Consider the following 25,422-nt stretch of genomic DNA (forward strand, 5'->3'; position numbering starts at 1 on the left):
AGTTTTTAGTCAATTGTACCCATTCACTACCAAGATACAGTGACTCAAACAAACGATTATCTGTAAAAATCAAATTAGTACACTAGCAATGAATTGTTCACTAAGATGCCTTAAAAAATTCACAAACATTTGAATCTTTACAAAACACGCACTGAAACAATTATGGCCTAAGATCAAGGAGATTTAAGAAGACTGACAAGCAATCTTAAGTCTTTCTACAATTGCTTTCCACTCTACTTGAAATGCAACAGTCCTTGTAATTTCACAAGAAGAAATAATTTTGTAATCTTTTCCAGTTTTTCCTCTTCTTTTCTACTCTGGATTCTTGTTTCTTATAACTCTAAATTCGTGAGGAGGGGCAAAGGAGAACACAGTGTTTAAATAAAAAGATGTCAAATAGGAAGGCAAAAAGATCAAGAGATCAGATGTCAAGTAAGGAAACTAAAAAACACCATGAAATAAAGTTGAGAAAACAAGACTAAAAAACCTCTACATATGCTATCACTTCATGCATTATTTCTGTGAAAGGAAAGGTATTTGGTGAAGAATGGACCTATAATATATTAGTACTAGGCTCTATTTCTACTCAAATAAGCTTATCTAAGTTAAGAAGTTCATAATCTGGGAAAAAAAACAACAATTTTTTTGAGCAATATCAGGGTCAAACATTAAGGGCCAAAACAAAGACCTGACTATGCTAAATAAGTAATAAAATTATCAGCTTTATCTATACTTTGGTATTTGTAGGGTAAATATTTAAACTTAAAAAGAAATCCTTTCAAGTCATATAAAGTTCTTGCTGGAAGTGTAACACAGTATGAGAATTCTGGTTACCGTTTAAATTTGAAGTACTTCATCCGTTATGGTGACAAAGGTGGTTTTAGCAGCTATCATTACATTCGTTTAAAATTTCAAAGTGCTTTGGGTCCTTCCAGGATGAATTTACTTTCTTCCTTGCCTTGCATTCCTTAACTTATTTTCTGAAGACTGCAATGTTTACTGCAAGAGAAAAAAAATAAAAAGAGCTAAATTGGAGAGTAAACTAGTTTTAGATATACTGGACATTTTTCTTTCCTTTAGGATACTCTTAATTTCACTCTCACTCAATAGTTATAATTAGTCTTATTCATTTAAGAAGTAACTTCCTTACTTAGGTGGACACATGGATAGAATCCTACACACTCAGCAACTATCATTATCACACCTAAGAACCAAGTATAAGATATAACTAATGTATAAGAATCAAAACTAGCAAATCAAAACCTCAATGAGATACCACCTCACACCAGTCACAATGGCTAAAATTAACAAGTCAGGAAACGACAGATGTTGGCGGGGATGCGGAGAAAGGGGAACCCTCCTACACTGTTGGTGGGAATGCAAGCTGGTGCAGCCACTCTGTAAAACAAAAGTTGAAAATAGAGCTACCATACGACCCAGCAATTGCACTACTGGGTATTTACCCCAAAGATACAAATGTAGGGATCTGAAGGGGTATCGACAGATGAATGGATAAAGAAGATGTGGTATATATATACAATGGAGTATTATGCAGCCATCAAAAGGAATGAAATCTTCCCATTTGCAAAGACATGGATGGAACTGGAGGGTATTATGCTGAGCGAAATAAGTCAATCAGAGAAAGACATGTATCATATGACCTCACTGATATGAGGAATTCTTAATCTCAGGAAACAAACTGAGGGTTGCTGGAGTGGGGGAGGGAGGGATGGGGTGGCTGGGTGATAGACACTGGGGAGGGTATGTGCTATGGTGAGCGCTGTGAATTGTGTAAGACTGTTGAATCACAGACCTGTACCTCTGAAACAAATAATACATTATATGTTAAAAAAAAAAAAAAGAAGATAGCAGGAAGGGAAAAACGAAGGGGGGGAAATCAGAGGGGGAGACGAACCATGAGAGACTATGGACTCTGAGAAACAAACTGAGGGTTCTAGAGGGGAAGGGGGTGGGGGGATGGGTTAACCTGGTGATGGGTATTAAAGAGGGCACGTACTGAATGGAGTACTGGGTGTTATATTGCAAACAATGAATCATGGAACACTACATCAAAAACTAATGATGTAATGTTTGGTGATTAACATAACATAATAAAATTAAAAAAAGAATCAAACTAGCAGTGATGCACTTGAAACTTTCTAAGACTTCATTTGATTGTCTTTGAACACTTTTGTTTTTGGCTATGTAAGAGCCAAATGTAACAGCATTAATCGAATGAGAAACATTAAACCTTACTTCATCTTTATAAAAATCCAATTCTAAATAAGTACAATGTCCAATTCTGATACACGCTTGGTAAAATATGAAAGTAGGTATCTCCAAATGCAAAAGTTTCTCCAGCTACTTCACAGTTTTACATTAGGCTCAAGTATGAAATGTATTTATAATTTGGTATACAAGATATCACCTAAAATTAAATGACCAAATTCCTATCTATTTCGGACTCTGGGGCACCAATTATATGTATGTTCAAACTGGCACAATCCCTAATTTGTTTTCTATGTAACACCAGATATAAGGAAATAACTATAAGAGTTAGGGAGAAAGAGAAAGAGAAATGTAATTATTTTGATTCCTGATTGTGCTTATTACAGAATTGAACCTTTCAATAAATAAATATTAAGACACCAGAAAGGCATTTTAAAACAGAAGTTTTTGTTTGTGTACCATCAAACAATATCTAACTCCAACATGGTTGGGTTATCCATGATGAAAACAACACCCAATGCTTTTACAGTGCTTACACCTCTACTTCACGTGGCACATAATAACATTAAGTGGTATGTAGGAGGAATATTATCAAGGATAGATAGATAGATAGATAGATAGATAGATAGATAGATAGACAGATAGATAGATGATAGATAGATAGATGGAACAATGATGCCCAGGATAACATATACAGTGGCAAAATTACTCAGTCTTCTTTCCATTATTAGAGGAATCTTTCGAGAAGAAAAATGCAATTTATGCCAATTTTACTTTGAAATCTGAATATGAAAAAAAAACTGAGCATATGGGTATACAAATATTGGTAACCTAGCAAAGTACATAGTAATAGAAAAGTGTTTTCCCAAGGGTAGGTGTTTGGCCAGAGGCAAAACTAAAATGAGAACCTAGATCTCCTTACTCTCCTCCCAATGTAGGGTTCTATTATCTTCCTATAATCCATCCTACATTCCTGTACTCACAGCCCCCCAAATTATTTTTCTGGATAATTTATTCTCAGACTTGTAGGTATTCCATCATAATATAGCCATTGAAAGCTTACCCAACAATGTAAGAGATAAAGAGACATAAACAGTGTTTAATTAAATCTTAACACTTTAGGGCACGTGGGTGGCTCAGTTGGTTAAGCGACTGCCTTCGGCTCAGGTCATGATCCTGGAGTCCCTGGATCGAGTCCCATATCCGGCTCCCTGCTCAGCAGGGAGTCTGCTTCTCCCTCTGACCCTCCCCAATCTCATGTGCTCTCTCTCTCTCATTCTCTCTCTCTCAAATAAATAAATAAAATCTTTAAAAAAAAAAAATCTTAACACTTTATATGTGCACTCTGTAGACAGGATAGAGTTGAGTCTTGTATTTTTATCCAGTCCGAAATCTCTGACTCTTAATTGGAGGGTTTAGTTCATCAATATGTAATATGACTGCCGAAATAACTGGGTTCAAAACTACCATTTTGCTGTTCGTTTTCTATTTCTATTGTTTTCTGCTTTTTTGTTTTGTTTTGTTCCTATTCTACATTTTCCTGCCTTAATTTCAGTTAATCAAATATTTTTAATGTTTTACTTTAATTGCTGGATATTTCTTTGTATTGGGGGGTGACATCTAAGAATTATAATATGCATCCTCAAATAACCACGGTTTACTTAAAGTTAATATTGAACATCATGCAAAGCATATGAACCTTGCAATGATATCATTCCATTTACTACAAAACCTTTTTGTTAATGTTATCATATATCATACCTCTACTTCTATTATAAAACCCATAGTAAAAAGGTTTTAACTTTTGCTTTAAGAAGTCAGCTTTCAAAGAGAAAAAAAAAAGTCAGCTTTCTTCTAAAGAAAGTAACAGAAGAAAAAAAAAGATAAACCTTTTATAATTATCATTCTCAGTGGTTTTCATTTCTCCTGTAGAAAAGTTTCCATTTGGTGTCACTGCCCTTCAGCTAAAAACTTTCTTCTATTATTTCTTACATTGCAGGTCTGCTGACAATGAATTATCTAATTTTTTACCTGAAATCATCTGTATTTTACCTTACCTTCATTTTGAATGACATTTATATTCAATATAAAATTCTGAGTTAAAAGGTATTTTTTTTTCTTCATAGTTCTTTGAAGGAATTATTTTATAGTTTTTTGGCTTCCATTATTCCAATAAGTCGGTAGTTATTAATATTATTGTTACCCTGGTTACCCTGCGTATAATGTTTCTTTTGTTTTCTGGCTGTTTTCAAGATTTTTCTCTCGATCTTTGGTTTTTAGAAGTGTAACTATTATGCGTCTAGATACTTTTAGATAGGAAGGCCTCTGAGGGGATGATGTTCAAGTTAAAACTGAATGAAATGAGCCAGACATGCAATAATTTAGAAGAATGTTCCAGACTTAGAACATACATGTCATGAGATAGGAATGAGCTTCTAATGTTCATGGAAAAAAGTTTCTAAATTATCCAAACAAACAAGAATTTGTGAGAAATACCACACCCATCAAAAAACATGATCAGAAAGTACAAACTTACAGTTATAAAATAAATAAGTCATAGGGATGTAATGTACAGCATGGTGACCATAGTTAATAATACTGTATTGCATATCTGAAAGTTAACAGAATAAATCTTAAAAGTTCCCATCATAAGAAAAAAAATTCTGTAACTATGTATGGTGATGGATGTTAACTAGATTTATTGTGATGATCATTTTGCAATATATACAAATATTGAATCACCATGTTGTATACCTGAAACTAATATACAGTTTCACCTAATATAAAGTTGTATGCCAGTTAAACTTCAATTTTTTAAAAATGTGGAAATTGTTCTGATTTTAAAACTATTTGTTAATTCCTATTTAATGACAACAATAAAATAATAATTTTAAATTCTTAACTTTTTCTTTTTTTTTTACTAACTATGTGAATTGCCTGAGGAACCCCTGATATAACCTTTGACGTTAAAAATCTGTTAAAGCAAGGCACCTGGTTGGCTCAGTGGGTTAGGCGTTCGACTTTTGATTTTAGCTCAGGTCATGATCGCAGGGTCATGGGATTGAGGCGGAAAGGGTAGTCCACTGGAGATTTTCTCTCTCCCTCTCCCTCACACCATCCCCATCTTTAAAGTCAATCAACCAAGCAATCAATCAAAATCTGTCAAAGCTGTATTGGCTCCATATTGTGTGATCTTGTTTACTTTGCTATCTAATTTAATAGTAGACAATAGTTCAAATAAAAATATCACTTGGAATTAAAACACAATAATCAGCTAAGATCCTACAGCTTACCTGGGAGCTTTTTAGTAATTTAGAGAAGGGACTGTCACACTATGACCCAGGGGCCAAATCTGATCAGCCGTTTGTTTATGTATGGCCCACAAGGTAAGAATAACTTTTGCATTTTTAAACAGCTGGGAAAAAAGGTCAAAGAAGAGTATTTTGAGACATAAAAATTATATGATACTCAAATTTTGTTGTCTAGAGATAAAGTTTTATCAGAACACAGCCAGCTCATTTTTTAATATCTTGTTTATAGCTGCTATTGTACTACAAAGGCAGAGTTGTTGTGACAGGGACCATATGGCCCACAAAGTCTAAAATATACACTATTTGGCCCTTTATAGATAATGTTTGCCGGTTCCTGGTCTAAAGTATACTGAACATGTTTACACTCTACAATGACAGGATTAATATTTTACAACATTACATCAAATAGTTCATTTAAGTACTTACCCACTGGTATATTCAGTCTTTCATGTTTCTAATGAAGTGTTAAATAATAATTTTATATTTAAAATGACCATCCCATAATACTGAATTTTTGCATATTCAAAAATTCATTTTCCTGATTTGTGAGATTTATGAGGTATGATAAATCATTTTCCTTGGATCAGTTTCTGATTTAAAGTTGTAATGGACTCTGAATTGAAAAATAAATAAACATTCCTACAGATGATACAACATCATTTATAACAATACAGAGGAAAAGTGAATCAATGGTTAAATGTTAGGTAAAAAATCTGCTTGAGAGCTTCAGAATTTTGTAGAGGTGTTAAGTATTAAAAATTCATTCTGGAATGATTCAACTTCCATTTCTGACCATGAGGGACTCACCAGGTCTAGAATAATCCTCCCACTGCAAATAACTAGAACACAGGATAAAATATAGGAAAGGACTATTTTCAGACATGGGCAGTGCAGGACTGTGATCCCTGAAAAAAAGGAAACAAACAAGGCAAGGCCTACCATCACTCAAGCCTCTCAGCTAGGAAGCAATTAACCACTTCCGAGCAAGGAGGAGGAACCCAGACAGAACCTGGCAATCTTGTTGACTTGAGGAGACAGAAAAAAGTGCAAGGAGGCCAAGGTGGCTAGAATTTATGGGGCAGAGTTCCAAAGAGGAGAGAAAGAGTTCCAGTAACTCCAATGAGGGTTCCATAGAGTTTTTAGCTAAATAAAAACCTGTACATGAGAAGGGTAAAATTTCTTTAGACCAGCGAACAATAATTTCTAAGGAAAGAAAGTTACCAAGGAGTTGTATGACAAAGGCTTCTCAGAATTGACAGGGGGCCAAGATTTCAATAAAGTTCCTTCAAGCAAGAAGGGGAAAACCTTGTTGAATATACAAGGCAGTAGTGACCCCAGAAGCTCCACACCACAACAGCAAGGGGAAAGCAGCCCTAGAATAAAAGCTACTATAGACCCACCTGAAAGGACCTTGAAAGCCTAGAAAGAAATCAAACTAATATGCGATTTATAATGCCTGTCAGGAAAAAGTCCAATATTCTTTACAGGAATGCCACAAAATCAAGGATTCAACAAATAAAATTCCCAAATATGTGACATTAAATTAAAAATTACTGGACAAAGAAACAGGAAAATGTGACACATAACCAGAAAAATACCAGTCAATATAGAGAGAGACAGACCTGGAAATAACAGGCATGATGGAATTAATGGGGTAAAGGCATTGAAAGGGCTATTACAAGTATGCTGCATATCCAAGAATGTAAATGAAAACAGGAATATAGTGAAGAGAGAAATGGGGGGTTTTCTAAAAGAGCCAAATAGAACTTCTAACAATTAAAAAAAAAAATATATATATATATATATACATATATATAACATTCAAAATGAAAATTTCACTGGATGAGACAAACAGTGGTTTATGCACTGCAGAAAAAGAGATCAGTGAACTTCAAGACACTTTGGGGCACCTGGATGGCTCAGTCAGTACAGCATGTGACTCTTGATCTCAAGGTCATGAGTTTGACCCCATGTTGGATGGAGAGATTACTTAAAAATAATAATAATAATAATAAAGGTAAAATGCAGAAAGAAAAAATGACTGTAGGCAATGGAAAAATACTGTTATATAGGTCTTACATTATATGAGAAGTGATAGAATATTATTTGATAATAGAAGGTAGTAAGCTAAAGAGGAACAGTATAAATTCTAGAGCAACCACTTAAAAAAAAAAAAAAGAGGTAGAACAAAGAATAAGCCAGTAGGAGAATAAGCCAACAGGGAACATTAAATGGAAAAGTATAATTAATTCAAAAGAAACTAGAAAACAAACAGCAAGATGGTAGATTTAAACCCAACCCCATTAATAAATATGTTAAATGTTAATTGTCTAAATAGTCCAATTAAAAAACCGATAAAAAAGCAAGACCAATATATGCTAGCTATCAGAATCCTACACTAAAATAAGGAAATAGGTTAAAGGTAAAAGGATGGAAGATTCACCAAACAAACCAAAATCTTAAAAAAGCTTAAAGCCATATTACACCAGACAATACAGAAGAAAAACAAATATTACCAAAGATAATGAGGAACATTTCACAATGATCAAGGGTCAATTCATTTAGAAGACAGAATAATTCTAAATGTGTATGTATAGAATACCAGAAATACAAAACACATGAAGTAAAAACTGACAGAACTGAGGGGAGAAAACAAACTACAAATACAGTTGGAGACATCAATATTTCTCTCAGTAACTGGAAGAACAGGTACAGTGAAAATTCAGCAAAGATAAAGAAGACTTGAATAGTACTCTCAACTGAATCGATATTTATAGAACATGTACACCAGCAACAGCAAAATATAAATTTTTATACTGCCTATGAAACATTTACCAAGACAGACCATCTGCTGAGCCAGGAATAAGTCTTAACAATTATAAGAACTGAAACTATACACAGTATGTTCTCTTATCACAATGGAACTAAATTAGAAATCAATAACAGAAAGATATCTGGAAAATTCCCAAACATTTAAAAATTAAATACATACGTCTAAAATAACTCAAGGGCCAAATAAAAACTCACAAAGAGAATCAGAAAATATCTTGAAATGAATTAACATGAAAACCCAACTTCACAAAATTCTGAGATGCAGATAAAAAAGTGCTTTGAGGAAATTTACAGTTTTCTATACTTATATCGGGGGGAACGTCTAAAACCAATTACTTAAGCTTCCACCATAGAAAGCTAGAAGAAAAGGGAACAAATTAAATCAAAGTAAGTAGACACTAACAAAATAACCAAGAATAGGAATCAATAAAACATTCAACTGAAAAATAGGAAAGATGAAACCAAAAACAGGTTCTGTGAAAAGAAAAAAAAAAATCAATGAAATTGATAGACCTTTAGCTATAGTGAATGAGAGAAGACAGAAATCATCAATATCAGGCATGAAAGGGGAAATATTACTTGAGAGTCTACAGATATTAACAGAACAAGAGACTATGATGAATGATTTTATGACAATAAATTTGACAACTAAGATGAAATAGACAAATTCCTTAAAAGACACAGATTACCAATACTGACTCTGGAAGTAACAGATAACCTGAATAGCCTTATATCTGTTAAAGAAATTAAATTTGTTTTTTTTTAAGATTTTATTTATTTATTTGAGAGAGTGAGCGTGCACGAGTGCAGGGAGGGGCAGAGGGAGAAGCAGACTCCTGGCTGCGCAGGGAGCCCAATGTGGGGCTCAATCCCAGGACACTGAAATCATGACCTGAGCCGAAGACAGTCACCTAATGGACTGAGCTACCCACGCACCCCAAAGAAATTAAATTTGTAATTTTAAAATGTCCCCACAAAGAAACCTCCAAATTCTAAAATGGTTCACTGGTGAAGTCCACCAAACACATAAAGACAGAAGTAATATCAATCCTACATAAATTCTTCTACAAAGTAGAGGAGGGAACATTTCCCAACTGATTTTATATGGCCAGCATCAGATTGATTCCCAAACCAGAAAAAGGCATTTTAAGAAAAGTACACATCAATATCTCTCACAAATATAGATGCAAAAATTTCTAACAAAATAGCAAGTAAAATTCAGCAATATATTAGAAAGAATGCAAGGTTGATTTTACATTTTTTAAAAATCAATGTTATTAATCATATTAACAGAATAAAGGAGAAAAACGATATGATCATTTCAAACACAGAAAAGAATTTAACAAATTTCCACACTCATTCATAACAAAACTTCAGACAATTCAGAATACAAAAGAACTACCTTAATTTGATAAAATGGATCTGTAAAATACTGACATAATAATAAATAATAAACATTCTATTCAACATTACACTGGAGTTCACAGCTAGTGTAATAAGGCAAGAAAAGGAAAAGAAAAGCATAAAAATGGGAAAGGAAGAAGTTAAGATGTCTTTATAAGAGACATGATTGTCTATATAGAAAATCCTAAGGGATCTACAGAACAAATACAAAAACTGCTAAGTGATTTTAGCAAGACTGTAGAATACAAGGTCAATATACACATATCCATTATATTTCTGTATCTATCAACAAACAACTAGAAATTTTAAAACTTTTAAATGCCATTTATAACAGCAATTAAAAACATGAAATACTTCAGTTACCCCTTACAAAATATGGGCAAGACCTATAAAATGAAAAGTACAAAACACTGCCAAGACAAATGAAAGAAAACTGAAATAAATGAAGAGATATGCCATATTTATGGATTGGAAGATTCAGTATTATTAACATAGCAATTCTCCCCAAATTCATCTATACATTCAATTCAATTCAAATAAAAATCCTAGGCAGAGCAAGATGGCGGAGGAGTAGGAGACCTGGATTTCGTCTGGTCTCAGGAATTCAGCTGGATAGGGATCAAACCATTCTGAACACCTACAAACTCAACAGGAGATCGAAGAAAAGAATAGCAACAACTCTCTGAACAGAAAAGCGACCACTTTCTGAAAGGTAGGACGTGCGGAGAAGTGAATCCAAGGCAATATTCGGGAGGATAGACGGCGGGGGAGGGGGCCTCCGTCGGCCGCTTCTGGCAAGTGATAGAGCAGCAGAGCACAAAATCGGAACTTTTAGAAGTCAGCTCCGCTGAAGGACGTCGCTCCAGTGGCTAAGCTGGGGGTGGAACCCTCCTGGGACAGTGTGGTCTCAGGACCCTCGGGGTCACAGAAAGACCGGGGGGTGCCTGATGTGGCAGAGCTTCCAGGTATCGGAGTAGGGAAGAGGGCTGCAGAGACGGAGCCGAGGAGCGGGCTCTCAGCTCGGGGTTGTCATAAACCGTGATCCGTGGCACAGTCGGGCCCCTGCTCCTCCAGCAGGGACCCAACAAGCGGCAGATCCGGGGAGACTCCCCTTCCTCCTACGGGAGGAGCGGCGCGGGAGCGCACCACAGGGATCTGCTGGGTTTGGAGGCTCCACACCGAGTTGGGTGCCAGAGATAGAAACGCTCGGTCACAGGCCGGTTGAGCACGGAGTGCGGCTGGAGACCGGGGAGATGGGAGTGATTGACTGCTTTTCTCTGGGGGCTCACTGAGGAGCGGGGCCCGAGTTCTCGGCTCCTCTGGGGCAGAGATTGGGAGGCCGCCGTTTTCACTCTCGGCTTCCAAAGCTGTACGGAAAGCTTGCAGGGAACAAAAGCTCCTGAGAGCAAACCCGAGCAGATTACTTAGCCCGGACCGGCAAGGGCGGGGCAATTCCGCCTCCGGCAAAGACGTTTGGGAACCATGGCAACAGGCCCCACCCCCAGAAGATCAGCAAGAACAGCCAGCCAAGACCAAGTTTACCGATCAGTGAGAAGAGCAGAACTCCAGCACTAGGGGAATAATGCACAGAGAATCCATAGCTTTTTTACCATGATTCTTTAGTCTTTCAAAGTTAATTTTTTTTTAACTGTCTTTTTTTTTTTATTTTTCTTTTTCCCTTTTTCAACCAACATCTTATCAATCCCTTTTTTTAAAAAACATTTTTATTTTTCATTATTAGAGTCATATTCTACCCCTTCATAGTACTTACCCTTATTTTTGGCATATATATATAAGTTGTTCTCTCTTTAAAATTTTGAGATAGTTTCTTCTAATGGATCAAAATATACCCTAAATCTCTAGTGTATGGTTTTCTTCTACTCTCCTGCCTAATCACATTCTCTCCCCCACTTTTTTTTAAATCCTCTTCTTTCTTTTTTCAAACAGCTTCTTATCAATTCCTTTTATAAAATTTTTTATAATTTTCATCTTTACACTCATATTCCATCCCTTCATCATATCAACCCTTATTTTTGTACATATATAAGTTTTTCTTTCTTTAAAATTTTGGGAGGCACTTTCTTCTAACAGACCAAAATACACCCAAAATCTAGTGTGTGGCACTGATCTATGCACCAGCCTGATCATATTTGATCATATTCTGGTTTTTCTTGTTTTGTTCTGTTTTTGTTTGTTTTTATCTTTTTTTTTTTTTTCTCCTTTATCTTTTTTCTTTCTTTCCCTTTCTTTCCCCCTGGCTTCAGGTCTTTTCTGATTCGTTTAGAGTATATTTTCTGGGGACATTGTTACCCTGTTAGCATTTTGTTCTCTCATTAATCTATTCTCCTCTGGACAAAATGACAAGATGGAAAAAATCACCTCAACAAAAAGAACAAGAGGTAGTACTGACAACCAGGGACCTACTCAATACGAATATTAGTACGATGTCAGATCTAGAGTTCAGAATCATCACTTTAAAGATACTAGCTGGGCTTGAAAAAAGCATGGAAATTATTAGAGAAACCCTTTCTGGAGAAATAAAAGAACTAAAATCTAACCAAGTCAAAATCAAAAAGGCTATTTAACGAGGTGCAATAAAAAATGGGGGCGCTAACTGCTAGGATAAATGAGGCAGAAGAAAGAATCAGTGAGATAGAAGACCAAATGATGGAAAATAAGCTGAGAAAAAGAGATAAACAACTACTGGATCATGAGGGCAGAATTCGAGAGATAAGCGATACCATAAGACGAAACACCATTAGAATAATTGGGATCCCAGAAGAAGAAGAAAGAGAGAGAGGGGCAGAAGGTATATTGGATCAAATTATAGCAGAGAACTTCCCTAATTTGGGGAAGGAAACAGGCATCAAAATCCAGGAGGCACAGAGAACCCCCTTCAAAATCAATAAAAATAGGTCAACACCAAGACATCTAACAGTAAAACTTAAAGAGTCTCAGAGACAAAGAGAAAATCCTGAAAGCAGCTCGGGAGAAGAGATCTGTAACCTACAATGGTAGAAACATTCGATTGGCAACAGACCTATCCACAGAGACCTGGCAGGCCAGAAAGGACTGGCATGATATATTCAGAGCACTAAATGAGAAAAATATGCAGCCAAGAATACTATATCCAGCTAGGCTCTCATTGAAAATAGAAGGAGAGATAAAAAGCTTCCAGGACAAGCAAAAACTAAAGGAATTTGCAAACACGAAACCAGCCCTACAAGAAATATTGAAAGGGGTCCTCTAAGCAAAGAGAGAGCCTAAAAGTAACATAGAAACATAGAAAGGAACACAGACAATATACAGTAACAGTCACCTTACCGGCAATACAATGGCACTAAATTCCTATCTTTCAATAGTTACCCTGAATGTAAATGGGCTAAATGCCTCAATCAAAAGACACAGGCTATCAGATTGGATTAAAAAACAAGACCCATCGATATGCTGTCTGCAAGAGACTCATTTTAGAACCAAAGACACCCCCAGATTGAAAGTGAGGACGTGGAAAACCATTTACCATGCTAATGGACATCAAAAGAAAGCTGGGGTGGCAATCCTTATGTCAGACAAATTAGATTTTAAACCAAAGACTGTAATAAGAGATGAGGAAGGACACTATATCCTACTTAAAGGGTCTATCCAACAAGAAGATCTACCAATTGTAAATATCTATGCCCCTAACATGGGAGCAGCCAATTATATAAGCCAATTAATAACAAAAGCAAAGAAACACATTGACAACAATACAATAATAGTGGGGGACTTTAACACCCCCCTCACTGAAATGGACGGACCAAATAAGCAAAAGATCAACAAAGAAATAACACACTGGACCAAATGGACTTAAATGACACACTGGACCAAATGGACTTCACAGACATATTCAGAACATTCCATCACAAAGCAACGGAATACACATTCTTCTCTAGTGCCCATGGAACATTCTCCAGAATAGATCACATCCTAGGTCACAAATCAGGTCTCAACCAGTACCAAAAGACTGGGATCATTCCCTGCCTATTTTCAGACCACAGTGCTTTGAAACTAGAACTCAATCACAAGAGGAAAGTCGGAAAGAACTCAAATACATGGAGGCTAAACAGCATCCTACTAAAGAATGAATGGATCAACCAGGAAATTAAAGAAGAATTTAGAAAATTCATGGAAACCAATGAAACTGAAAACACAACTGTTCAAAATCTTTGGGATGCAGCAAAAGCAGTCCTAAGAGGCAAGTATATAGCAATACAACCCTTTCTCAAGAAACAAGAAAGGTCTCAAGTACACAACCTAACCCTACACCTAAAGGAGCTGGAGAAAGAACGGCAAATAAAGCCTAAACCCAGCAGAAGAGAAATAATAAAGACCAGAGCAGAAACCAATGAAATAGAAACCAAAACAACAGTAGAACAGATCAACGAAACTAGGAACTGGTTCTTTGAAAGAATTAACAAGATTGATAAACCCCTGGCCAGACTTATCAAAAAGAAAAGAGAAATGACCCAAATCAACAAAATCCTGAATGAAAGAGGAGAGATCACAATCAATACCAAAGAAATACAAACAATTATAAGAACATATTATGAGCAACTCTATGCCAGCAAATTAGATAACCTGGAAGAAATGGATGCATTCCTAGAGATGTATTAACTACCAAAACTGAACCAGGAAGAAACAGAAAATCTGAACAGACCTATAACCACTAAGGAAATTAAAGCAGTCATCAAAAATCTCCCAAAACACAAAAGCCCAGGGCCAGATGGCTTCCCAGGGGAATAATACCAAACATTTAAAGAAGAATTAATACCTCTTCTCCTGAAACTGTTCCAAAAAATAGAAATGGAAGGAAAACTTCCAAACTCGTGTTATGAGGCCACCATTACCTTGATCCCAAAACCAGACAAAGACCCCATCAGAAAGGAGAATTACAGACCAATATCCTTGATGAACATGGATGCAAAAATTCTCACCAAAATACTAGCCAATAGGATCCAACAGTACATTAAAAGGATTATTCACCACGACCAAGTGGGATTTATCCTTGGGCTGCAAGGTTGGTTCAACATCCACAAATCAATCAACATGATACAAAACATTAACAAAAGAAAGAACAAGAATCATATGATCCTCTCAATAGATGCAGAAAAAGCATTTGACAAAGTACAGCATCCTTTCTTGATCAAAACTCTTCAGAGTTTAGGGATAGAGGGTACATACCTCAATATCATAAAAGCCATCTATGAAAAACCTATAGCAAATATCATTCTCAATGGGGAAAAACTGGGAGCTTTCCCCCTAAGGTGAGGAATGCGGCAGGGATGTCCACTATCACCACTGCTATTCAACATAGTATTAGAAGTCCTAGCCACAGCAATCAGACAACAAAAAGAAATAAAAGGCATCCAAATCAGCAAAGAAGAAGTCAAACTCTCACTGTTTGCAGATGATATGATACTTCATGTGGAAAACCCAAAAGACTCCACCCCAAAACTGCTAGAACTCAAACAGGAATTCAGTAAAGTGGCAGGATATAAAATCAATGCACAGAAATCAGTGGCATTCAAATACACCAAGAACAAGACAGAAGAAAGAGAAATTAAGGAGTCGATCCCATTTACAATTGCACCCAAAACCATAAGATACCTAGGAATAAATCTAACCAAAGAGGCAAAGGATCTGTACTCAGAAAACTATAAAATACTCATGAAACAAATTGAGGAAGACATAAAGAAATGGAAAAACGTTCCATGCTCATGGACTGGAAGAACAAATATTGTGAAGATGTCAATGCTACCTAGAGCAATCTACACTTTCAATGCCATCCCCATCAAAATTCCATCCACTTTTTTCAAAGAAATGGAACAAATAATCCTAAAATTTGTATGGAACCAGAAAAGACCCCGAATAGCCAGAGGAATGTTGAAAAAGAAAAGCAAACCTGGCGGCATCACAATTCCAGACTTCCAGCTCTATTACAAAGCTGTCATCATCAAGACAGTATGGTACTGGCACAAAAACAGACACATAGATCAATGGAACAGAATAGAGAGCCCAGAAATGGACCCTCAACTCTATGGTCAACTAATCTTTGACAAAGCAGGAAAGAATGTCCAATGGAAAAAAGATAGTCTCTTCAACAAATGGTATTGGGAAAATTGGACAGCCACATGCAGAAGATTGAAACTGGACCATTTCCTCACACCACACACAAAAATAGACTCCAAATGGTTGAAAGACCTAAATGGGAGATAGGAGTCCATCAAAATCCTAAAGGAGAACACAGGCAGCAACCTCTTCGACCTCAGCCGCAGCAACTTCTTCCTAGAAACATCGCCAAAGGCAAGGAAGCAAGGGCAAAAATGAACTATTGGGACTTCATCAAGATAAAAGGCTTTTGCACAGCAAAAGAAACAGTCAACAAAACCAAAAGACAACTGACAGAATGGGAGAAGATACCTGCAAATGATATATCAGATAAAGGGCTAGTATCCAAAATCTATAAAGAACTTATCAAACTCAACACCCAAAGAACAAACGATCCAATCAAGAAATGAGCAGAAGACATGAACAGATATTTTTCTGTAGAAGACATCCAAATGGCCAACAGACATGAAAAAGTGCTCAACATCGCTCAGCATCAGGGAAATCCAAATCAAAACCTCAATGAGATACCACCTTACACCAGTCAGAATGGCTAAAATTAATAAGTCAGGAAACGACAGATGTTGGCGGGGATGCGGAGAAAGGGGAACCCTCCTACAGTGTTGGTGGGAATGCAAGCTGGTGCAACCACTCTGGAAAACAGTATGGAGGTTCCTCAAAGAGTTGAAAATAGAGGTACCATAGGATCTAGCAATTGCACTACTGGGTATTTACTCCAAAGATAAAAATGTGGTGATCCGAAGGGGTATGTACACCCCGATGTTTATAGCAGGAATGTCCACAATAGCCAAACTGTGGAAAGAGCCAAGATGTCCATCAACAGATGAATGGATAAAGAAGATGTGGTATATATACACAATGGAATATTATGCAGCCATCAAAAGGAATGAGATCTTGCCACTTGCAGCGACGTGGATGGAACTGGAGGGTGTTATGCTGAGCGAAATAAGTCAATCAGAGAAAGACATGTATCATATGACCTCACTGATATGAGGAATTCTTAATCTCAGGAAACAAACTGAGGGTTGCTGGAGTGGAGGGTGGGGTGGGAGGGATAGGGTGGCTGGGTGATAGACACTGGGGAGGGTATGTACTATGGTGAGCGCTGTGAATTGTGTAAGACTGTTGAATCACAGATCTGTACCTCTGAAACAAATAATGCAATATATGTTAAGAAAAAAAAAAGAAGAAGATAGCAGGAGGGGAAGAATGAAGGGCGGGAAATCGGAGGGGGAGACAAACCATGAGAGACGATCGACTCTGAAAAACAAATTGAGGGTTCTAGAGGGGAGGGGGGTGGGAGGATGGGTTAGCCTGGTGATGGGTATTAAAGAGGGCACATTCTGCATGGAGCACTGGGTGTTATGCACAAACAATGAATCGTGGAACACTACCTCAAAAACTAATGATGTAATGTATGGGGATTAACATAACAATTAAAAAATTTAAAATAAAAGAAACAAAAATCCTAGGGGTCTTTTGTAGAAATATATAAGCTGATTATAAAATGTATATGAAAATCCAAATGAACAGGATAATCAAAATAATTTTGAAAATTAAGAACAAAGTAGGAATACTTATAATACCTTCTAGAGTTATAATTAAGCCAAAGCAATCAATACAGTTTGTAATAGCCTAAGGATAAACCTATAGAAAAATGCAATAGAATAGAAAATCCTGAGGCGCCTGGGTGGCTCAGTTGGTTAAGCGTCTGAGTCTTGATCTCAGCTTAGGTCTCGATCTCAGGATCATTCATTTCAAGCTCTCAACGATGAATAAAAAAAATTTAAATAGAAAATCCAAAAATAGACCTATAAATAAATCAACTGACTTTCAAAGGTGCCAAGGTAATTCAATGTATAAGAAAATATTTTCAATAAATGTTGCTAAAACAACTGGATATTCACATGTAATGAAAATGAATTTTGTCTTTACCTCGCACATTTTGGTTTTGTTTTTTTTTTTTAAGATTTTATTTATTTATTTGACAGAGAGAGATAGTGAAACCAGGAACACAAGCAGGGGGAGTGGGAGAGGGAGAAGCAGGCTTCCCGCCGAGCAGGGAGCCCGATACAGGGCTCAATCCCAGGACCCTGGGCCATGACCTGAGCCGAAGGCAGACACTTAACGACTGAGCCACCCAGGCGTCATTACCTTGCACATTTTGTATTCATGCAAAAACTAACTCAAAATATACCATAAACCGAAGAGAAAATATAAAACTATAAAACTTCAAAAAGAAAACATAGGAAAACAGTTTATGGACCTGAGGCAGCTGATAAATTTATATACTTTATAAAATTAAAAACTTCCACTGTTTTAAAAGCATCATTATAAAAATTAAGTGGTCAGTATAAACAATTATACCATAACATAAAACAATTAAAACCACAGTAAGATACCATTTACCTAACACTCATTAAAGAGCTAAAATTTGAAAGACTGATAATTCTAAATATTGGCAAGGATGTAGAGCTACACTGATGCACCAACCACCACAGCAGCTACTAGGCACATACAGCCATTTAAAATCTAACTTGATAAATTGAATAAAAAATTCAGTATCTCAGCTTTACTAGCCATATTTCACGTGCTCAACAGCCACATGTAGCTAGTGACTAAGGTACTGGACAGTGTAGATACAGAACATTTCATTACTGCATAAATGTCTACAGGATGAATTAATGCAGAAAATATGAAATGCTCACATGTTACTAGTAGGAATATAAAATTTTGCCAGCAAGTTTAGCAGCCTTTTTCAAAGTCAAAGAAAACTCACCATATAACCCAACAATTCAACTCCTAGGTATTGACCCAGCAGGACTGGTTTCATTAGAAGCCTAGTAGGAGCTGGTATACAGAACCTCTCTGTACTATCTTTGCAACTTCCTATGACATCTATAATCATTTCAAAGTCAAAAGTGAATTAACTTTGTGAATATTTTAAGAACTCACTATTAGCATTTCTATGATATATACAAGTAAATTTTTCTCTAAAAAAAAATAAAAACAAAAAATGATCACAGCAGTTTTATTTATAATAGCTAAAAACTGCAAACAATTCAATGTTCATTAACAGGTGAATGACTAAACAGATGGTAATGTAGTCTTACAATAGAATACTCGTCAACAATAAAAAAAGAATGAAGCACTCATCTACACAACATGGATGAATCTCAAAAATATTAAACTGAAAGAAGCCACACACAACAGTTCATAGTGGTTAGGTTCCATTTATATGACATTCTTCAATAGGCAAAACCAAAGTGATGTAGTCCAGATCAACAGTTGCCAGGAGCTGAATGTAGGGAGAGGTTTTGAACAAAAGGAAGCAACTTGAAAGAGTCTTCTGGGGTTACAGGACTTACTGTACCTTATTTGTAGTGAGAGCTACACAAATCTGTACATGTGTTAAAGCTCACAGAATAAAAAAGTCAATTTTACTGTATGTAAAAGTTTTTAAACTAACAGCAATAATAACAACCATCATTTCCCATTACAATTTTTGAAGTTCCATTGTCAATGATTTGAGTAGACAAAGAATATTCTAGTTCTACTACTGCCACTACTGAGGTTTTTTTTTTAAAGATTTTATTTATTTATTTATTTGAGAGAGAGAGAGAATGAGAGAGAGAGAGAGCACATGAGAGGGGGAGGGTCAGAGGGAGAAGCAGACTCCCCACCGAGCAGGGAGCCCGATGTGGGACTCGATCCCAGGACTCCAGCATCATGACCTGAGCCGAAGGCAGTCGCTTAACCAACTGAGCCACCCAGGCGCCCTGCCACTACTACTTAGTTGATGCTGAGTAACTTAATGTCCCACTTTTGGTTTCTCATTATAAAATGAAAGGAAATAATTAAATGATCTCCAAAGCCTCTCCCTATTCTAAAACCTATTCCTATTCCATGCTTCTATTACATTTCTACTGCCCCAAATTAACAAGGAACACAAAATATTTCTATGCACTCAAGTGGATTCTAAATTCTTGCTTCAGACAGTGTGGCCTGGCTTTCAATATTCTCTGCTATTGGTTTTATATGATCTTTTTATAGGGCTCTGAACATTTGACCTTACTTACTAGCTTTGAGCTGATGATCTTTAGATAATAGCACTTTCCCCTATTTGAAATAACCAAGCTTCAGACTATAAGGACTATATAAGATTTCTATTTCCTTTATCACATCAGACATTCTCTGTATTTTGCTATTAAAAAGTCTGTGAACCAGCATTCATGCTACCAAAATGATGCTTGTTATCTTTAATTTTATAAGACATGTGGTATTGGCATTACTGGAGAATAGAAAGTAAGCCATTTTTAATGGTTTCACATAATATAATACTTTTTTTTAAACCCTGTATGGAAAATCTAGAGTTCCCCAAATCTTTTACAATCTTTCATATCTCCTGCAGAAGACCTGCAGATGAGTAACATTTCAGACTACGATATCTTTTACTGAAATGTTTATATATAAGGATGAACAAAGTCAGCAAGGAAGCTTATACAATTTTAATTTCAAAATCAGTGTTCATAGCAAATCTGATTGCAATTAATGGTCTTTGGTTTAAATTTTCCTTGGAGATAGGTTCTCCTAAAAAAAGACCAGAGAGCAAAAGGCTATTTTTTTTTATTATGTTCAATTAGCCAACATATAGTACATCATTAGCAATACTCTCAATTTCATCCAGCAGAATAATTTTTGAATATTTATAAAAAACATTCAATCTTCTCACTTTGAGAAATAAAAAAAAAAAAAAAATGAAGGTGGCACATATATATGCCAACAAATAATTAATTATACTTGTGTTACACTGTTTTTCTCTGGGTAAATTCAAATACCCAGGCAATGACAAATGGACTGATCTTACAAATGTAGGCCAACAGATTTGGTAACTCCCCTTTATCACCCGTATTTCTGGTTTTTAAAAATATGAATCAACTCATTTAATTCTTTAAAATACACACCAAGATATAAAATGAAGTCCTGAGTTATATTTAATTGTTAAATAGCAATACATTTAGAAAAACGAAAACTAATCAACATTTTCTTATAACTTCACTGCCATGTTAAGCTTTAAGAAGAAAGCGGCCAATCAAATAAATTTCTTGCATTTCCTTGGTGTTTAGATCACACACTCACATACATACACACACAAACCAACATCTTTGTATTTCCCTCACTGTCACCCTGAAATTTACTGAACATGACATCAAAAAGTATCTGACAGTTCCTCTTATTTCCATATGTCTATTAAGAACTGATCTCATATTAGAAAGTACCCTGGCACAGAAACTAAATTCCATAGAAAAAAGCAAATCTATATTAATATTGAATAAATCTGGCAAAACACTTTATTTAGTGCTACTAGATTTGTCAACAAGACAGAAAAAAAAAGTGTTTCAACTATTTCTTTATAGAAATAATTAGCTTAAAAATCAAAAGGCTTAATCTATTAAAACCATTCCTTTTGAATCACATGGACCATATACGTACAGAGAGAATGTTTTAATATGAATGAGACACCAGTCTGGAAGCCTGGCTCTTTAGCAGTAACGCCAAACGAGGGAAGCACAAATCACAGGAAAAAGCCCAGTCACCTTTAAAAATTCTAAGCCCTCAGCTAAATATCATAACTTTACTATGACCACTGAATCACAGCTGGCCAATGAGAAGCTAATTGTAATCCTTAAAACTCACTGTTGTCTGGGCAAGCAGGACACAGTCATATTATAATAGGCACAATTTAATGAAAATGTTTATGTCAGGTGTTGGAAGTTTCTAGGAGACTAGCTCCTGAGCTATAGCAAAACAAAAAATAAGTAGCAATTACTGTGAAGCGGCCTTTTTGGTTTTTTGTTTTGTTTTAAGATTTTTTTTTTTTTTTAATTCATTTGACAGAGAAATAGAGAGCACAAGCGGGACGCCTGGGTGGCTCAGTCAGTTAAGCATCTGCCTTCAGCTCAGGTCAAGATCTTGGGGTCCTGGGATCAAGCCCCACATTGGGCTCCCTCCTCAGGAGGGAGTCTGCTTGTCCCTCTCCTTCTACCCCTCTCCCCTACTCTCCAGCTCATGCGCTCTCTTCTCTCAAATAAATAAAATCATTTTTTAAAAAAATAAAGAACCTTAAAGCAGCAGTTGAAAAAAACCCTTGCACGAGTTTTGAAATCAGACACAAAACTGAGAATTAAAGACCAGTCTATTCAAATCATCTTCAAATGCCATTTCTCTGAATTCCATGTGTCTTCGATGGAGTGAGAATGGTAGTGGGCTATGAGGCAGAGCTTGGTAGGACAGGGCATGTGGAAAGACCATCAGCAGCTGGGTAAGAGAATCTTTAAAAGGACTCTCAAGGAAAAAAGATTTCAAGAACATTCTTCCTCTCTAATTTAAGTCAAATCTTATAATGTTGCTTTCTAATATTTTTCTACATTTACTCCATCTTTTATTGTTTTCCTTTTTGATTAGAACCGTATGAGGGCGCCTGGGTGGCTCAGTCGTTTAGCGTCTGCCTTCGGCTCAGGTCATGATCCCAGGGTCCTGGGATCGGGCCCCACATCGGGCTCCCTGCTCCGCGGGAAAGCCTGCTTCTCCCTCTCCCACTCCCCCTGCTTGTGTTCCCTCTCTCGCTGTGTCTCTCTCTGTCAAATAAATAAATAAAATCTTTAAAAAAAAAAAAAAAAAAGAACCGTATGAAAGATCCTGCTCCATTAATTCTATAGAATATAGTTTATAATTTTAAAAAACTTGAGTACAGAATGAAAAATAGAAATTTTGTTAATGATGAAATTGTAATATCCATAGTGAAAGCACCATCATACCATGCAATAAAAAAAAATCAGCTCCTTTTAAAGGAAGGACAATTTAGAGACCAAAACTATAAAAGAAAAACTGCTAACATCCATATACAAGTTTTAAGACAATTTTCTTTCCAATTAAAAAAATATAGATTGTTACAGAAAGTTACAGTAACTTTATAGCTGTAAGAGACGTAGGGAACAATCAACTCAACCTTCTCATCTCACAATCAGCTCATAGACCTAAGCAGCATTATCTGCAAAAGCCAAATTATGAAAACAGCCCAAGTGTCCATTGACTGATGAATGGATAAAGAAAATGTGGTATATATACCCAAGGGAATATTACTCAGTCATAAAAAAGAACGAAATCTTGCCATTTGCAACAACATGGATGGAGACAGACAAGTATTATGCTGAGTGAAATAAGTCAGAAAAAAACAAATACCACATGATTTCATTCATATGTGGAATTTAAAAAAACAAAACAAATGAGCAAAGGGAAAAAAAAAAAAAGAAAGAGAGGCAAACCAAGAAACAGACTCTTAATTATAGAGAACAAACTGATGGTTACCAGAGGAGAGGTGGATGGTGCGGGCGGTTAAATATGGGATGGGGATTAAGGAGGGCACTTGTTATGATGAGCACTGGGTGTTGTATGCAAGTGTTATATCACTATATTGTATACCTGAAACTAATATTACACTGTGTGTTAACTAACTGAAATTTAAATAAAAACTTAAAAATAAATAAATGAAAGGAAAGAAGGAAGGAACCAAAGTAAAGCAATTTGTTGTTCAGCACAGCCAGGTCACTGGCATAGAAACAGGTAACATTTCTAAGGGATACCTCCATACTACAGAGCAGAAACAGGAGGAAAAAAACCCCTCATATCACTAAACGCAATGAAATAATTAAATAATTGTGTGTGAACCTTAGCTTCCCACACTTACTTATTCATTTGTTTTTTTCAGGATCCCCTTTCAAAAGAACTGTTTTAAGTTCCCTTAGCTCACCTACAATTTTTTTTTATTACAATGTATGGTTTCTATTTGAATTATTTTGTTAAGGATAAAGCAACTCAAATACTATAGTACTGATAAACACAAGAATACTAAAGGTCAGTTATGCTTACTCCTAATCCAGGAATAAATGGAAACAAAGTTTAAATCAGCTCATAGACCTCGGTTTTTGCCACCTCCATCCCTCTTTGTTTCTGCTGTTTATACTGCTGAGGTCATTCCACTTTCATACTGGGAAATGTCTGCTTTTCCTGCTTGGACTTGCTTCACAGATCACTGAATTCTCACTTTCTCATACAACAGGACTTCATCACAGGATATAATTAATCCCACTAAAGCAAGCAAACCTGTTAAACTTTAGGCCCAGCTATGAGACCTTGGACGAATTCATTTCTATAATAACAATGATAATATTTAATCCACAAGACCATGGTGAGGCTCATATGAGGTTAATGTATGTGAAAGAGCTCTGAATGTTTAGTGTCACACAAAGGTGAGGGTCTCTGTTTCTTCATCTGTCATATGGGAGGATTCCATTAGCTGATCTCTAAAGACTTTCCTTCTATCTCTAAAAATTCTTTGATATTACATTTGAAGTACATAAAACTCTTCTTACTGAGACGGTAACTTTATAGCTGTAAGAGACGTAGGGAACAATCAACTCAACCTTCTCATCTCACAAAAGGAGTCCAAAGGCAGGCTAAGAGACCTGAAGACCGGAGAAGTCAGTAGGAAAGTTGGGGCAGGCTGGACTGAGACCTGACTCTGCTGCATAATACCTTCTGGTATGTGGTGCTCCTCACTATTCTGTGAGCTTAAAAATCCCTCTTCACCACAGCTTAAACAACTACCATTTCAAACTGGTTACAAAATGAAAAGCTCACTAAAAGATGTAAATTTTAAAAATAGTAAAATAAAACAATAACAATAATAAAATAAAAAGATGTAAATATTATTTTGGTGAAAATGACTTAACTGCTAACAGTCCAATTAAAAATGTTTACAAATGATACTTAACAGCAAAAGGGGATCAAATCAAATTGTCCAGCTATTTGTGTGATATTTAAGCCAGTGGGCATGATATAAACTCTATCTAACCTTTCCTTATTAAAGGTTTTAATTCTGATTTTGTTACTTACTAGCTATGTGATTGTGGGCAATTTATTTATCTCTCTGAGCCTCAGTCCCCTCATCTTTATTTTTTTCAAGTTTTTTTTTAAAGTAATCTCTATACCCAATGTGGGGCTCTCCTTTTACTTCCCCAGAAAGATTCCTGAAATTATATTTATGAGGTCCTGGTCCTCAGATTCAGTTATCAGCAGTTGTACAACAACTAAACCTAAATAAAATGAGAAGCATTGTGACCTAATGGAAGGCAAATGAGGTTTGGAGTGAGTCAACAAATCTGAGTTTGAATACTAGCCTATCTAAGAGATTTGACCTTGAGCAATTTACCAAACTTCTCAAAGTTTCTTATCTGAAAAATGAGACTATTATCTTTTTATCATTCTGTCTTTCCTATTCACATAGACATTGCAAATACTTTGAAAAGGGCATGTCTTATTCATCTTTGTCTCTTCCATAGTAAGGTAAGGCTCAAAATTATAAGATTTGATGCTGGAATAAGGCAAGAAATTGATAAAACAGAATTCAAGACTACAATAA

The 25,422-nt window shown here is 36.0% G+C and overlaps 1 protein-coding gene across 8 annotated transcripts in view; it reads right to left on the minus strand.

The window, feature by feature from the left end:
- Positions 1-25,422, minus strand: part of PEAK1 (pseudopodium enriched atypical kinase 1) — a 328,704-nt gene that overhangs the window by 171,305 nt on the left and 131,977 nt on the right. For all 8 annotated transcript variants that reach the window (XR_013450387.1, XM_078079051.1, XM_078079050.1 and 5 more), the window contains one exon: positions 835-999. The gene's annotated coding sequence lies outside the window, so the exon portion shown is untranslated. The remainder of the gene's footprint in view (positions 1-834; positions 1,000-25,422) is intronic.

Source organism: Halichoerus grypus, chromosome 8 (genome assembly GCF_964656455.1).
Source record: "Halichoerus grypus chromosome 8, mHalGry1.hap1.1, whole genome shotgun sequence".
NCBI lineage: Eukaryota > Metazoa > Chordata > Mammalia > Carnivora > Phocidae > Halichoerus > Halichoerus grypus.